Source organism: Maylandia zebra, linkage group LG14 (assembly GCF_041146795.1).
Source record: "Maylandia zebra isolate NMK-2024a linkage group LG14, Mzebra_GT3a, whole genome shotgun sequence".
Lineage (NCBI taxonomy): Eukaryota > Metazoa > Chordata > Actinopteri > Cichliformes > Cichlidae > Maylandia > Maylandia zebra.
In genome coordinates this window covers 24,831,943-24,848,118 of record NC_135180.1, presented here as the reverse complement: position 1 = coordinate 24,848,118, position 16,176 = coordinate 24,831,943, and the positions used below count along the sequence as shown (strand labels likewise).

The following is a 16,176-nucleotide window of genomic DNA, read 5'->3' as shown; positions in this document are numbered from 1 at the left end:
TTACACACCCAGGTTTCAGTCCCAGGAGAATGTCTGTACAACTTGTATGATAGACAACAAGTTGAAATCAGAAGTATCAGGAGTAGCTGACTGATTGATTGAATGTAATCTGTGTGCCACATGGGCACTCAGCCAGTCTGTTAGAGCCAAATTTTCTGTCTCACATGCTCTTTTCACTCAGTGACATGCAAATAATAATAATGGTATCCTGCCTCTCTCCATTAAAATGAAACTACCATAAAAATTAGAGACTGTTCATTTCTTTGCAAGTAAGCAAACTAACAAATTCAGCAGAGGATCAAAATAATTATTTCCCCCATTGTATACTTTAATATACTTTTTTAAATGAATGAACTCAGGCCTGTTTTTCAGGCACATCCACACATCACATCCAGTACAAACATATAATTTTGTACAATATGATGTATTACTGTAGTTTAGACAGAAAATAAATATTCTCAGTCTTAAATATCTGCAGCAAGTCATTAGCTCTGAAATAATTACTTCCCCCACTGTAAGTGTGCCTGTGTGTGCAGCTTTGTCAACACTTGTGTGTCCCATGTATCCTATACAGCATACAGCATTTCTAATTAGTATGTGATCGATAGCTGGTTGTTGTGATGCTGTGCATGGGGAGCCGTGTCGGAGCAGGGAAACAGTGACATTTCAGCGGACAGGGATTACTCTGTTGACCTTATTGTTGTGATTAGAATTCAGCCTCAGCTCCCCCCAGAGATGACCTCACCTTATTCCACACTGCACCGGGATGCTGGAGGTTATTCAAAACTTACTTCTTTCCTCCTTCCTATTCCTCGCTGATGTTGTAAACCTCTGAAACACACACACACACACACACACACATATATATATATATATATATTTTTTTTTTTTTTTTTTTTTTTTTTTCTGTTTCCTGTTTCTGCTTTTTTCCCTGCTTCTTTACATGTTACTCAATCTAATGCTATACTTTCAAGATTATGTGTCAGAAGATGTTCAGCTTCTATTAGATTGTTACTCTTTTTTGTGTGGCATTGTGCAGAAGGGCTTGTGTGAGTGTGTGGACCACAATATATACATATATAAAAAGACTCAAGGACAAACTGTACTTTTGTAACTTTTTATATCCTTTTTCAGCAAATCAATGCGGCATGTTATTTATATGCAGTCTATTTTAGTTAACCCTTGCGTAATCTCCAAATACAAAGCACACACAAAGATACTCAGGCAAACTTGCATTACTCTTTTGAGTTCATCTTTTTTTGTTTCCACATAACCTACAAATAAACACAAGGTGAGAAACGAGAAAAGATAAAAGAAAAGAAAAACAATGCTTTTACAAAAAAGTGTTGAATATTTTGTTTACTCTTCTCACCGGTTTGTTTCTCCTTGTTGCTAGTAGGAATCACAGATCTTTCAGTCTGTGCCGTTCCGTGGAAGCCTTTATAGATGTAAAGAAAAAGTAAAAGTGGAGCATCATGAAGGCATGGTGTTGGATCAAAGCCATTCATGAATATTAGCTAATTATTCACTGACCAAGGCATTGCTGGTGGGTTTTTTAAAATATGCTTTTTACGTCTTTATAACCACAGACACAATCTCAGCCACTGCCACTGAATTGCAGCAGTCATATCAGAAGCTGAGCAAATAAAACATATTTCTGAAGTTATAGAGTTTATGAGGTTAAATAGGAGAAAATGTGTTTTTGTTATGCGACAGAACTACAAAGTTCCCACTGCTTAAGACTGATGTACAATTTTGTTAAAGTACAGTACATGGTATTCACAAATGCTTTTAAACCCTTACATAGTGATCTAAGGCATGCAAGATATTTCTACTCTGGTTATTTGGTCCAATTCCCATAACAACAGGTGGGTTCAGAAAAAGCACAGTTTGATTTTGCAGGTTTGAAACAAATAATATGACTAACTGAGAGGATAATCAATGATTACCACGTGCTGAGAGAAATTGGTATGCCACTCTTCTAAAACCATTTGCACTTACTGTATTGATGTGCTTATAAGCAAAGCTGAGAAGCACTCACTTCAGTGGCATAAGCCACTAAAACTTTGTTTGTACTGCAGCTTGTTTGCTGGAGCTCACTCAGTGGTATTTCTTAGTACATGATGGTGGCATGCCCATGACTACTGAATTGTGGTTACCTGTCTGAGGGTAATAACTGCAGCATGGCAGTTCAAGGTTGCATCATTTTCACTACAGGACCATTGGCTGACTGGCCCCGAGTGGCACATGAACTAGGGGGAGGGGGTATAATGGAGCACCACCAGCAGGTGAAGGTTGCAGAATTGCAGATTTAGTTGCAGCCTTTTGGTTCCGCTAAGAGGAGGAGGCTGCTGGTGGCGGGAGACATACAAGCCTGTCACACCGGTTTGATGTCCGCTCTGCTTATCGGGGGGTTTCCAGCTCAGAGACATAGCTATGAAGCTATGTCACTATGGAGGACAGGAGAAGAGAGGTGAGGTGAGGTCATGGCATGCACATATATTGGATCGAGGGAACAGATAATGGTATAATGGTTACAGTAGTGAGAGAGGAGGACAGCTGTGGAGCAATGGCAGTAAAAATGGAGATGGAGAGGTGGAGGGCTGGATGCCACCAGGGGAGCGTTTCGGGCATAAGAATTCCTCTGTAGCCTCCCACTGCTGCCAGCTTAGTGATAACATGCATGACTACACCTAAGGTGAAAGGAGATGGGAAGATGAGGCGAGAGTCAGGGTGGGAAAAGCGGGGCAAAATTGACAGATTCAAAAGAGCAAAGTGGTCTGAAAGCCTTCCCCATCCTCCCTCCTTCCCTCTCTTGCATCCCTGTCGCTTCTCATAGGGGAGCCTGCTAAGGACCTTAGCGTCCATTAAAATTGCAGCATGTTTACATAAAATGAACACAGGCTTGTGCTGTCTTTACCTCCTACCTCATCTCACCCTCCTACATAACACACACGTACAAAAACAGAATTCTGTTTATTCACTGATGTACAGCAAATGCTTTCAAATGTAAATTAACATGCAGTTTAAAGCCTTTATCCTCGATCCTTCTGACACTGTACAGACCTGTCTCTCGTAAACTCCCAGTGACCCCCTTTCCTGTAAATTAAAACAGTCAGAATATGCTGCAGATCAGAAGCTCTTCCACATTGCTTATAATCATTTTCCTTAGCTGGATAGTGTTGTGTACAGTACAGTAAACAGCTGCAAAGTCACGCACATACACAAACACGAGCGCATGCACATCGTTCACCTATCAGCTCCCGTATTAATGTCGTACCCTGTTGCGTAGCTTTTGAATGATTCAACACGCTCTATCGCAAGGTCCATTTGCTGTCTGATTCCTTCTGTCAGGGTAGTTTTCTCGATATTCTGCTGATGATGCCCTACTGCTTGCTCTCTCTCTGCCAGGGAGCTGTGGGCTTGATGCCCTCATGCCTATTTACCCTCCCAACCTCTTCAGCAGCATCTGATGGTGCATAGAGCATCAGTGATGGCACAGAGAGTCTGGAGGGGAGAGATGAAGAGATGGTGAATGTCGAATACAAAAGAGCAGAAAGAGAAAGGAATGAGGCCATGGATGATGAAAAAAAGACATGAGTGCTTCATTGATGAAGGAAGAATGTGACAAATGAAAGGGAGTAGTTTTACGAGGGGGTGCTCATCGTGATAAGGCCCTCCTTGTGGTGTATTCTCTGCCAAATGGCTGAGGTGCTGCTTTTGGCAGTGCCTCTAACAGGGCATGCCTCTCTGCTGGAGTGGCGGGCTACCATTATGGCTCTTTCAGTGGTTCAGGTTGGACTAACCCTGCGTACTTAATGACTTTTATGTGGAGAAAATGTTCAAACCTTGAAGTAACTTTTTTTCTGCAGGTGCATTTGATGAATGTATTTTAAACGAATGAAATACATGTCATAGCATCACTGAAATCACGAACAGAGGAATTCTGCTCATGGAAAGCAGTCCTATGATTATCTGCCCTACTAGTTCCCCTGCTGTTAGTTAATAGCAAAACTAAGATGACCAGAGGTTTGTGGACATCTGTTCTTTTTTAACCCAATCTCCTCAGATTGGCTTTATTAACAAATGACAGATGTAATTACAGCAACCAAACCACAGTTTTCTGGTAGTTTTCTGGCAATCCATTCACTGATTCTTCCATCATCCGTGCACTGTGGTCGTGGATTAGCTCTAATCATCGCTGTTGTATTATGTAATCCACTTCAAAGAGAAGTCCATTATAATTTAAACTACTATAATCTGATCTCATTTCCTCGCTGTCATCTCAATTACTGTATCATTAGGCTACTTTCTTAAGGCATATTCTGTGTGTGAGTATTTTGCAATTAAATTATCTGTTCGGTTCTGTTAGATTTTCAGTAGTTACAGGAGTCGTTGTGATGCAAACACGATACTGCTTTTTGTCAGCTGGTCCATTTAGGGGTCACCACAGCAGATCATCTGAATCCATCACACCCTCTGTCCCACCAACCCTCTCTTTGCAATGTCTGCAACCATCTGTCCTTTTCTCTGTTCCTTTCACCTGCATGTCCACTGAAGTCTGCTGCAATCACCATCCTAACCTCCCTGCGGACACTTTACCATTTCATCCAGTTTACTTCAGAATTTTACTTTCTCTTCAGACTGATGGAGCATACGCATCCACCTTATTTAATATGTATACCCCATCCAACTTACAGTGTGGGGCATACACACACATGCTCTTTTCACCTTCACAATATACTCTTACTCTTACATACTCTTCCTTAAAGATTACCTTTTCTTCATTTCTCTTTCTCTACACAGTGATAGAATAGTTTGGATCCATCTCCAATGCTCCCGGCGTTGCTTCCCTTCCAAGTGCTCTTCTGCACGTATCGACCTTCCTTCTCTCCATCATGTCAGCCATCATCATGTACCAACATTTAACCTCTATACAGATATTTGGTGTGACAAGGTACTACTCCCTGAACACAGACAGAAGAAGTCAGTTCCACCTAGATTTCACCGTGTATTACCATTCTTCATAACCATTTTGAGAAAATTCAAATGGTTCCTGAAAGTAATTTGTAATTTTACGTTTAGAAAATAAGTCCATTAGGCCTGTATAACTCTTGGTCAATAAAGGGTTAAAGTCCCTAAACTCACTTCCACACTCGTGCCTTTCCTCCTATCTCACTGCTTCATCACATGCCTTAATCACATCATGTCCTCTTGCTTCATCTTCAGCTAACAGTGGCCTTACCCTAACCCTGCCTAACATTAACCCCTCTATATCAGTTTGCAATGGTACCCTGTTGGCCAGCAGCACCAGAGGCTCCAACAGCTCCGGTTTAGAAATCTCATCCTTGATGATCCACATGTTTGTGCCAAAGACATGAAAGAAGTGAAACTGCAGCTGTCAGTTCGATAAGTGACTTGTAATGCTAAGTGGTTTGATTGGTCAGTAAGACAAGAAAAGTGCTGTATAAATGCAATCCATTTACCATAAATGCTGTACAGTAAGTGTGGAGTGATGATATGGACCATTAGCTGTGCAATACTCTCCTTTTTTTGAAAGTCTATGATCTCCTGTGGGGAAGAAAGATTATTACATCAAAAAAGCCTGCTGACTACCGTTTTTAAAAATGTCAAAATACATCCATTCACAGATGCTGAATAATGGACAGCTCAGTATAAGTTTAAACTTCGTATGTATTTCACAAATTTTTTTCAAATTTCTGAAACTAAGATTAGATTATAAGAAAAAAATGTGTTAAAGATCCTCAAAAGTGCAGTTTAAGGAAGCTCTCATAGCATTTATAACATAAAGACAAACTAAGTTACCGTTAACTGTGGTGAAATTTTAGATTAAAATATTGAAGGAAAATTTGACCCCATTATCCTTCACGGGACGAAAACCAATCATTAGAGAGCCATTACATGGATATCTAATGCTGCTTTGGGGGAGAAGGAGCAGGGAAGACGTAAATGAGTTTGTGCACACTAATAGGCTAAGGGTAATCATTTTGATTTGCATGCTTTTAGGAATTTGGAAAAATAATGAGATAAGCTATCAAGTGAAAGAATATACACAGAAGCAATGCTCCCCAAACAAAAATAATATATTAAACAAAAATCAATTAAATTTTGGCAAGACATGATAAGAGAAAAATTAAACCAATCCCCTTTATCAAAGCCAGACGTCATTGCAATTACGAGACTTAGAAGATGGAAATGAAGTCCAGTTAGGAATGTTATTGAAAATGAGTATCAGGATTTGTATCGTCCAAATGCCAATGTTCTCCTACAACAACTTGAAGAAGACTTTTAAGGACACAAACTATTAATATGTAAAAAGTATGAAAGGCATAATGCCCTGCAGCATATGCATCAGAATAAGACTTAACCATCCGAGTCACTGGGAAACACATGGCTCTTCTCTGTAATTACGGTAATAAACAAAGAGGCCCAAGATTGCAGCTTGTCTGTTGAAGAGGCTGATAGTTAAATTAAATGTAAAGACTGCTTTTGGTTTTACCCGATACACAGTATTTGAACACTGATACACCACAACAGTGGATTTCAAATCAAACATTCAAGGTCTGTTTAAGTGCAGACTTTCAGCTTCATTCTAGGAGTTTAATAAAAAATTGGAACAGACTGTTGAGGAAATAAAGTTATTTTTATACCTAGCCTCCCATTTTCAGAGGCTCAGAAGTAACTGGACTAGCTAACATATCAGGATTGTTTTTAATGCTTAAATGAAAATCCTTTGCAGTCACTGATTGCCCCAAAATCCTGGACTCATGGACATCACCAAATGCTCTCTCTTCCTTGGAGATGGTCTGTCAGGCCTTTACTGCTGCTACCTTTGGTTGCTGCTTGTTTGTTAGTCTTGGAATTGCCTGTGGGTAACTGAAAAACATCCTCTGTTGAGCTTAGATCAGGTGACAGTCTTGGCCATTGAAGAATAGCACATCTTTGCCTTGAGAAACTCTTGGGTTGCTTTTACACTCTGCTTTGGGTTATTATCCATGTGTGCTGTGAAGCACGTTTGGTTGAGTCTCATCAGTGAGTATAGTCCTGTACACTTCACAATTCATCCTGCCTCTTCTATCAGCAATCACCTCATCAGTAATTACTACTGACCCAGTTCCAAAAGCACCTATATATGGAAGCCCGTTTCCGCCACTAAAAAAAAAAAAAAAGCTAGTATCCATAACTCGAAATTTCGAGTTACTTTTCTCAAAATTTTGAGTTAGCTCTGCCAATCAAAAATATACGTGAATGAGGTCGCTTTCTTGTTACCCGGAAGCATATGGTGCAGGACCGCGCACTCAAAAACGGATCCCAACAAATTAAAGTATGTTTGCTGATAGTAACACCATGTGATTCAGCTAATAACACAGGGATTTCATCATTTGTGAAGCCAGGCTGAAAACACTCAGCAATCTGTGCATTCACGACTGGATGTAATACCGGTAGCTTAGCTGTAGCATTTGTAGCTGAGGGCTTCAGCTTCCGGGTAACATGGAAATGACGTCATTCACGTAGATTACTGATTGGCAGCGCTAACTCGAAATTTCGAGTTGCTTTTCTCAAAATTTTGAGTTAATATGTCGAAATTTCGAGATAATAACTCGAAATTTCGAGAAAAAAACTCAAAATTTCGAGAAAATAACTCGAAATTTTGAGTTATGGATCCTTTTTTTTTTTTTTTTTAGTGGCGGAAACGGGCTTCCATACCTATACATGCTCATGCTATAATGCTGCCTTCACCAGTTTTGACAGATAATGTGGAAGGCTTTGGATCATGAGCCGTTTCTCTCCTTTGCTGCACTTTTCTCTGTCCATCCTTCTGGCACAAGATCATATTGGTTTCTGTCTAAAGAATTCTTTTCCATTAATGTGGAGGCTCAGAGTCTAATCTGACCTCTTATTCTTTAGTGTAACCAGTGGTTTGCACCTTGCAACCCTCTGTATTTACATCCATAAAGGTGTCTCTTGACTGTAGACTTCGCCTACCTCCTCAAGACTGCTCATTTGATTGGATATTGTGAAGTTGTTTCATTTAACTGTGGGAATAATTCTGCTATCACTCACTCACTCTTCTGCTGATCAGTGTCTTCCTTCTTTTTAAGAACGATTCTAAATCGGTCTGCTTCAGTTTTTGCTGTTTCTCCAAAAGTTTATTTTTTTTCAGTGATGGCCTCCATCACTTGCATCAACATCTCTTTGGGCCTCATACAGAGAGTTCCAGTGAAAAGTCCAAAACTTCAAGCTCAACGCTTGGCATTAACTCTAGATCTTTTATCTACTTAATTTATCAGTTAATTGCTCATCAGTTAATTATCCGATTACTTTTGAACCTTGGAAAATGATATATGCAAAACAAGGACTGCTGAAAGTCTCCACTTTAATCGTATCTCGCTTGATCAGTGTGGTGATGTGCAGAGGCAAAACTACAAAAATTATATATTTGTCTAAAAACTTCCTTTTTTTGACTAAAATCAAAAAAGAGAAAAGGGGAATCTGTGTTTAAAGGACTGCTGAGAGGCAATTAGCACTCAAGCACAGATTTTTGTCTTAATGCTGATAAAATTTTAGAATCATTCAGTGTGTCATTAATTTGTGAACTTTGGGGTTTAGACAAAGTACTTAATTACCTGCTTTAATTACTGCAAGGATTCTTGGAATTCGTGTGTGGATGGACTCTGGTATACATTTTAGACAGAACCGGGATAAACAAATATGATTTATGCAGAAAAAACACCTTCCTGTGTTTGTTGACACTTTTGTGTCAACTTTTATTTTGTCTAAAATTTTAAAATGCATAATTTTTCTTATTTTTGTTGTTGAAAAAACATTTTGGAAATACTGCTTTTATAGAGGGTACTTTAAACTAATGTAAATGTCTGGGTGATAATTGATCGGTCATGCCAGATAAAATAGGTTGCATTTGGTCTCGCTGAAGGTTTCGCAAATGTTAAAAACACAATGTTTACCCATTTATTTGAACCTTTAAAGTTTAAAGCTCTTAAGATAATACTTCACACTGCAGAGTAAGTTACATCAGCGAACTGTCAGATGTATTGAAATCCCAGAGCCACCTGCTGCCACCTCAAGACAAGACAGTATAGCAAGGACACTACAGCTGCTGTTCTTCTTCTTTGTCATGAAGGCACATCTCACGCTGATACAGTGTATTTCATTTCAATCAGTGATTGCAGCTCTGCCAGTTACTGCCTCTGTCAAGTAGTATACAAACAGGACTGGGCCTGTGTCATTGGATCCCCAATTCTGCCTTCCTGTGGTTCTTATATATCTTATAACAGTGATATATACGTTTACTATTAGTTGTGGTATTTTTCTGTTATTACGAATGATTCTGGGAGACATCAATAACCAATTTAGACAGTGTACCATTCATGTATTACTGCAACTTTCTAATTAAGTATAGCTGACCTTAAGAACACTTTGGATGCATTCAAAGGGTATAAGCTGAAGGTCATCAGTGCTCATTTTAGTGCCAGACTGGTTCTAAAACCTGCAGACTAGTGTGAAATACATGGCCTGTTTTCGACTGGGTGAAAAAGATTCACTGCAAAGAATAGAATAGCCTCCTTTTGTCATATCACCCATCAACCTATTTCCTTTCTTTTTCCAGCTCATTCAGTCCTTCCTAGTTTAATTTGCTCCTTAAATCACCTCCCGCTGCCTCTCCTCTCTCTTCCTCTCCAATCTCTGGATGTTTATTCGTTTATGAGAGGAGGTTGGGAACAGCAGGTGCGAGGCCTGCACAAAACACCAGAGAAGTGATTGAATTTGGTGTGGGCAGTAAATTGTGTGGACATATGCGCACTGCACAGCGTGGAGATGGGCACAGGGCAGTGTGGATGCATATCTCTGTCTGGCTGTATTGCTGACAGGGCGCAGAAACCACAGAGTAGGGGTGCCAGGCGGCATCAGAGAGCGAGTGAGCGAAAGAGACTGAGGATTGGGACCTGACATAGTTTCAGAGTCTCTGTCTCTATAATCTGACTCTTAAATTGTCGTGGATGTTTTCTGCCATGTTGCAGAAAGAGAAGAAGAGAGCTGAGTGTGTTTTGGGGAAAAGTAAAGAGGAGTGAGAGCATTAGGACCGTCATGCAAACCTTCAAGTGTCTTCTGTGGCATTCAGGAAAATGTTCTCCACAGTCCTGAGCCCGAGTCTTTCCACGGCCCCACAGGACGCCTCCCCTGGCTGAGCTAATTGATCAGATTACAAACCTTTGCTTCTTTCACTCTAATTAGCATTAGTGCGCCGTCAACTAAATAGGTCGGGAGCAGGTCTCGGTCCTCGACTCTTGCAAGCGATTAAGATCTTTTGCCACAGCGGTGACTATGGTCATAACTTCATTAATGACTTGGATGACTTTTTCCAACTCTGCTGGTCGCAGTCCCCCTGGGGAGGTTACGTCTGAAATTTGCTTCCCTGCAGCATAACGATCTTTGACTAGATTTAGCAGGCTTCTAGTTTTACTTTGTAGCTGTTTAGATGTATGCCAACCATATTGGTTTTGATTAATCATGTTTGTTATCGTGATCATCCTCTCACTGATAACTATGGTGTTAGAAACTATCATTTTCATCAGCACAAGCATGGCTGTAATCATTCTGATTTCGCCAGTGATTATCATTAGAGACATTCTCATCTTCCTCAACATCTCTGTAATTGTCTTCCTCCTCCCCCTCTGTAACACTATATACTCTTCCTTCCTCACATTTATCACTGTCTGAGTTCCCACCCAATCTCTCTTTATGGTTATGGCCATATGCACATATTCTGGTCTTTTCTGTAATTGCTAGTTTGGATTTAAAGCTTCTTTATGAATGCTAAGCTGTGCAAAACACTGTCTACCACTGTGAGCGAGCCATTTATCCTATAAACCAAGCTAGATTAAACAAATTTGGTCTCAGTTTGTCCACACTGCACATGCTACACTGCAGACTGGAACCTGACGTGCTTCCCATTTAAATGAATCTAATAGCTGTGAGTGCTTGTATGTACGTTGGACAAGATGTTGCTCTCACAATTCATTTCACACTTCGTTAGCAAGTGAAATTGTTGGTTGGATATACAGTATAGGAGGGAAGATCAATATATTACAGTCAGGTATTAGCGCTGCAGTCAGACACGGGCATCGGGGTTCGACAGATTGTGTAAACACCATTTCAGAAACACAATACGAAGTGCAGGGCTATGCCTCACAGCACACATACACACACTTACATATAGTTTCCTGGGAAATAAAGAACACCCAGAAATTCACAGACACACACACACACACACACAGACTTTTTTCTTTCAGTCCCCCAGTAATTTGAATGGAGTAAATCATCATTGTGTTTGGGAAGGAGATTGATGGCCAGGCTCAATGGTTTGGCCACCCATTCTATTTAGAACAGCGGGTCAGTCGGCCAGTTACGGATCCAACCTCTATTGTTGCCACCTGACATCTCTATTCATCATCACACAGTCTGCATCCTGCCGCTGCTGTCTCAAGGCACAAACTGCTTTGTGTGGTACTTTGTGTGCATGTTGCAGGAAATGTGGCAAAAAGATGTATGTACTCAGAGGCTTTTGATGTATTAAAATGAATAACGGTGTAAATAACTCGTCCTTTAATGACTTGGGGTGTATTAGAACTGCACGGGAGAGTTTAACGCTTCATTGTGATGTAGCATGTATGGAATACATGTTATTTTATTATCTGCTCCTTTTGTTGCCTGCCTAATACATTTTGTAATTTAGGTTCTGTAAAGAAAAAATAATATTATTATATAACTTTTACAATAATGTGATGCTTATATTTTGAATGATCAGATTTAGCGTGTACTGGAGATATTCTGGTCTTGTTGTTTTCTTTTGTTAATAGGTTTTTAACTGATTTTCCAGACAATTTAGTCTGAAACGCTTTTTATTTATATTGCAGAATTGAACTGTAATTTGAATAGGAGTATGCCTCAAAAGTAACACATCACATCAGTGTTTTGTAATTTATTATGTATTTTTTATTACATTTGACACAATATTTAGGTTTATATTGAAATTTGTGTCCAGTGTTGAATTAAAGTTCATTTTTTGGGGGGATAAGATGGATAAAAGGAGACAGGAGAGTAGAGAGACGGGGATGACATACAGGAATTGGTCTGGGATGGATTCAAATCAAGCTCCTTTAAGCTTAAAGGCTGCCCAGTCATCGTATTACAGCAGCTGCTCGTGGAGTTATTTTAACACTTTTTCAAACATGTTCAAATTTAGTAATAAAATATTTCAGGCTTTGCAGGGGTTCCTTCTTTAACTTCAAAACCATTTTAAAAACAATGTGAGCAGTGCCCAGTAGACTTCTGGCGGGTGTGCCCACCAAAGGTCTGCTCACCTGCTGGTTAAGGTTTGAGTTAGGCTTGCAGTGTATGTCATTATATGTCTGCCCGTGCCTTGTTAAGTGATAACCTATAATTTAGTGTCTCGAAAATAGTGCGTCATTGTCCAGCTGTTATGATGTTGGGGTATGGGCAGCTTCCACGAATCCACCCAACTACATACGAGTGTTGCACATTGTTTCCTTCCTCCTGCAGTTGACAAACAGACTCATCGCTGCTGGTGTGACCAAAAAATTGAATTTGAGTGTAATGAGATCTCTAACAAGTTGAGCTAATTTTATAAACTCACTCAAATGACGCCAACACCAAAGAACATTTTACTTTGGATGTGTTAATAGACACTCTTAGGGAGCTGCAGCAGTTTGGAAATATTGAAGTCTTAAACATTTACAATTTTTGCTGTGTTCTTGCATGTTTGATTATATTCTCCTACGTGACTTTGCTCATATTTGTTCATTTATTTGTGATGCACAGTCACTATTCATAGAGCTATAGTTATTTATAACATTTCCTGTTTTTTCATTGTTATCATTTTATACTGCTATGCAGTTTCTGTGTAAATGTCACAACTTATTCCCTGTGACAGAGAGCAGTGTGTTTTGAAGAGAAGCTGTGCAATGATAATGGCCTTGCTAGATGTGTTTTACTGAAGACTGCTTACACTTACTTGCTTCAAGTTGCCTTTGTTTTCAACAGTTTCCACTAGCAACCTAAGCTGAGCTGCTAATGTTTTTATATAGTTACAGTTTTGAGGAGGAGGTAACAACATAGCCCGAAGTATGGGTAGAAATCTGCATATGTACTCACCGTAGTAAAGAGCACAACTTCTTGACACAAAAGCTTTAAGTGGGTAGTAGAAGTGTGGACAGGGTATGAGGGAAGTGTAAAGATTTCATGACAGCCAGGATTGTGTCTTCTTCACCTAAAAAAGACATGACACTGTGAAAGAACTGTGTGTTGAGTGTCTGGTCTCTTTTTGCCCCGTGTTACTCATAACCAGGCAGGACATTTCCCATCTGCAGGTTGTACCACAGTCATGTTTCTGATGCTTCATTTTCTGTCAGCTGGCTCAGTCAGAGTTTGATTTCAGGGTGAACTCCCTTTCTCAGTCCCCGAAAAGAAGGAAGTGAGAGGGAGAAGAGAGAATCCTCCAAGGTCACTTTTGGTGTCTCTCCACTGGAGTCAGTGAGTTCCTGACAAGCCAGAGACAGGTTCAATTTCTCGCTGACTGTCAGGAGCTCCCTGTTTTTTAAATGCCTGTGAGACAGATATAAGCAGAGGAAGATGTTGCCTGACTTTTCAGTATTATCTGAGGGGCATTCTTTTCTCCAGCCTTATCTCTCTGTCAGTAATGGGCCTTCTGTGATTCCTGCCAGATATCTGCTACGGATGGACTGGTAGGCTGGCAGATAGAGCAAAGCTTTCCCAGATACTGTAGATCTAGAATGGGCTGTTTTTCCACGTGTTCCTGCCCCTCGGTGATTGGTAAAGCCGGGTGACCGGCAGTTTGACAGGCACCGCACCTCTGCTTCTTAGTAAAGTAGAGGAGGGAAAAACAAGAGTGGGAGGAATGAATGATCTGAGGCGATGGAAGTGTTGCATGGTGAACTATCTTTGACCACCCCCTCAATCAAAAGTACAGAAAAAAAGGCATCTTTTTTTGCCAGGTGTGATGAGGACATGCATCACAGAGCTTTGATGTGACAGATCATGGACGTCTTCATCTGGCCCTCCTGGCTCTGAGCTTGTTGCTGCTTTTATTGTTTTGTGGAACAACCCACTGAAGGGTAGGATGCCATGTCAAAACTGTTTTTAGAGTCTTTGACGCTAAAGAGGAATGGAAACTTCAAAGACAGCAAACTGTGTGTGCCTGCGTGAGTGCAAGAGTGACCTAAACAATGCTGCCCTCCTGTTGACAAATTAATGATAAATTAATTGCCTGGTGAGCATGTGAACTTACAGTCTTCAAATTCTCTACAGGATAACCCCAACCCCCCCAAAGCAGTTTATCCGCCTTACAGGCTCTGAGTTAACTCTACAACTCTTCATTTTACTTGACTATGACCGATTAATGTTTGGGGAATTAGGGAGGAAATGCAGAGGGGTGGAGTGGAAGGGCTGATAAGAGAGTTGAAAGCAGCAGTGGGGAATGGAGTGGTACCAATAGGCAGGACTCCTGCTGTCTCCTCTTTAGGGAGATCCCTACTAGTGCTGTCCCTACTGCAGTGTAAGGACAGGCTCAGCCAGGGGTCTTTGAAGTACTGCTCTCTTATTATATGGATGAACTCCTTTGTGCTACTATTATATATGCAACGCACCATATCGGAAGACAGCTCCCATCCTTCAAAAAAAAACTACAAATCTCTGCAGAGCCCAGCCGGCCGTGCAGAAAGGCTAAAGCTGTGAGGGACTGAGAGATTCTCAACATCATTGCTGTAGTGCTTTTATATTTTCAGATGTTTGGCTTACCACTCGAGAGACACAGAACAGCCTCTAATCAAAACACTCATTATAAAAAAGCTTTGGACTGCATTTTACTCCTGCGGTGGTTGAGATTGGGTTATCATTGACATTTAGCTTGATCTCGATTTCATGCTATGTAAATTACCAGCTGCTGCAAGAAGAAACAGAATGCAACATGGAGATATCATGCCAAGTTGGTGTTAACCCCTCTTCAGCTCTGACACCGCAGCTGACATCTGTGTGTGTGTGTGTGTGTGTGTGTGTGTGTGTGTGTGTGTGTGTGTGTGTGTGTGTGTGTGTGTGTGTGTGTGTGTGTGTGTGTGTGTGTGTGACAACTCATTTGACTGGTTTAGTGACTTCATACAATCAAAGCCGTCCCTACGAAGGAAAAAAGTAAATCAATTAAAATAAAATAAACATTAATACAGATTAATACATGCCAAAAAAGAAGTGAGCATCTGCTGCAATCACAGTGGAAAGTTGTCTTACATCCATCTGACTGATGTCGTTAATTATATGATTTAGTGCAATTTAGAGTTGTAAGTAACAATTATTTTCATTACTGATGATTTTTTTCTTGAAAATGTGATTGCCCAGGAAAATAGAGCTGCCACTGATTTTTTTCTTTGTCTATCCAACAGCCCAAAACACATTCAATGCCTTAATTCTTCATGGCATATATTCAACAAGGTGCTGGAAACATTCTTCTGAGATTTTGGTCCATATTGGCACGACAACTTCACACAGTTGCTGCAAATTTATTGGCTCTACATCCATGACGTGACTCTCGCATTCCACCACATCCTAAAGGTGCTCTACTGGACTGAGATCCAGTGACTGTGGAGACCATTTGAGTGCAGTGAACTTCATTTCATGTCCAAGAAACCAGTTTAAGATGGCACGTTATCCTGCTGATACTTAGGAGCCCAAGATGTGCCAAGGAAACATTCCCCGCACCATTTCATCACCATTAGCAGCCCGAACCGTTGATACAAAGCGGGATGGATCAACGCTTCCATGTTGTTTAAGCCAAATTCTGACCTAACCATCTACATGCTGCAGTGCAGAGTCTCATCAGACCAGGCAACATTTTTCCAATCTTCAACTGTCCAATTTTGTTGAGCCGATATGAATCAAAGCTTCAGTTTCCTGTTCTTAACTGAGAGGTGTTGGACTCGGTGTGGTCTTCTGCTGCCCATCTGCTTCAAAGTTGCACATCTGTGTTCGAGGATGCTCTCCTGCATACCTTGCTTGTAATGAATGGTTGAGTTGCTGTTGCCTTCCTATCACATCTTCTCTGACCTC

The 16,176-nt window shown here is 40.5% G+C and overlaps 1 protein-coding gene across 1 annotated transcript in view; it reads left to right on the top strand.

The window, feature by feature from the left end:
• schip1 (schwannomin interacting protein 1) overlaps positions 1–16,176 on the top strand; it is a 237,586-nt gene that overhangs the window by 176,271 nt on the left and 45,139 nt on the right. The gene's annotated exons all lie outside the window — the stretch shown is intronic.